This window comes from Rhipicephalus microplus, chromosome 3 (assembly GCF_043290135.1).
Source record: "Rhipicephalus microplus isolate Deutch F79 chromosome 3, USDA_Rmic, whole genome shotgun sequence".
NCBI classification, from domain to species: domain Eukaryota; kingdom Metazoa; phylum Arthropoda; class Arachnida; order Ixodida; family Ixodidae; genus Rhipicephalus; species Rhipicephalus microplus.
Genome location: NC_134702.1, coordinates 140516808 through 140518476, shown reverse-complemented (window position 1 = coordinate 140518476; position 1669 = coordinate 140516808). Strand labels below are relative to the sequence as shown.

The 1669-nt window shown below is 46.0% G+C and overlaps 1 pseudogene; it reads left to right on the top strand.

The window, feature by feature from the left end:
• Positions 1-1234, top strand: LOC142802976 (uncharacterized; annotated as a pseudogene).
• Positions 1235-1669: the final 435 nt, after the last annotated feature.

Genomic DNA, 1669 nt, shown 5'->3' with positions numbered 1-1669 from the left:
ATGACGTCTCTGCGATCTCCGTCCGACTACCATTACTGGGACCGCCACCATTCGACCTGGTTTATTCAAGCTGAGTCAGAATTAATGCTTACTGGAGTGCGCAAGGAACAACGCAAGTACCATCTCGTTGTTCCGGCGCTATGACTAGCTGCTGCCGAAGAAGTGTCTGACCTGCTTTCTGGACCCCCCTCCACCACACCGTACAGCACTCCCAAGGCTGCTCTGCTGAAGTGAACGACGGCATCACGGCGTTCCCGCATACAGCAGTTGCTCTCCACGGCAGAACTAGACGACCGCCGGCCGAGCCAGCTTCTTAGTCATATGCGTCAACTCGTAAGCGGCTACCCCACCACTACTGGCGAGAAATGGTTCGAGAACTGTTTCTGCAGAGCCTCCCTGGCAATGTGCAAATGGTACTAGCCACTGCGTCCACGTTGGACCTCAATGGTTTGGCCAGCCTGATTTCATTACTGTGTATTCCCCGACGCCAAACGAGGAACCAAACTTTAACAACTTCAATATACCGCCAAAAAAAACACCTATAGCAAACGTCTACTACAATATACCGGGGTGAAAGTATGGAATGTCCTACCGCGTTATACAAAAAATACCCAGAACTTTTCCAGATCATTGGAAAAATAATACTTTGAAGCTATTTTCTCTGCTTGAGTTGACTGATACTTTAGGTGTTTAGTGTTTTTAAAGATGTTTTCTTTGAAAGATGTTTCAACACCCTTGTTCTTTTTAAGCCATATAAGAGAACTACTATTGATACTTGCAACTACAAGTTGCAACTACAACTACATTATTCAGTTCTGTACGTCACTAATCACCAAATATTTCTGTTTACTACAAGTTACGTACTTTCCCTTTTTTCTATGTTCAATGAAATTTAAGTGACTGTTGTTAGCGGATAAACATTACTTCTTATATGATGATATCAAATTTGAATTGTTTACTTCTGTTTATTTTTAATTAGAACTATTACAGTTTCAGTTATGTATACTTTCAATGGGACCCGCACTAGCCTTTGGCTATGGGACCATACACTTTGTGCTTATTTTGTATAAGATATGAGTGCAATAAAGATCATTCATCCATATATTCAAACAAGGATTTGGAGGTGGCCACGCCGTCTGTGTGCAACGTCACGCCGTCATTCAACAACGTGAGTGCCGCTGCACAACACCGTCTGACACTGCTTCTCCCATTGACGCACTTTGCGATGGCCTAGAACAACTGCTTTGTGCCGCGGACCGTCATTACACCGCTCCACATCACCAAAACCACAGCCGAAAGTCCCCGCGTTATGGACGCGCACAACGCTCTCGGTCCGCCACACCACCTGGGATATGCTATTACTATCACCGTTTTGGACAGGACACGCTCGCTGCCTCCAACCTTGTTCGTGGCAGAAAAACAAGCAGGCCGACCATTGACAGCGATGACAGGTCAAGGCCAACACAATAAATTCAAACCAACTAGCCCAAATAGCCATTCTTCGCCAACACAAAAGTCGCCTGTTTCACGTCATGAACAAAATCACAGGCCAGCAGTACCTGGTGGACATTGGTTCAGAGGTCCACAGTATTCCGGCTCAAAATCCGACCGAACAATACCCCCGATCTCCTGCCTGCAAGCTCTCAACGGTAGCAAGATCCTCGTTTGC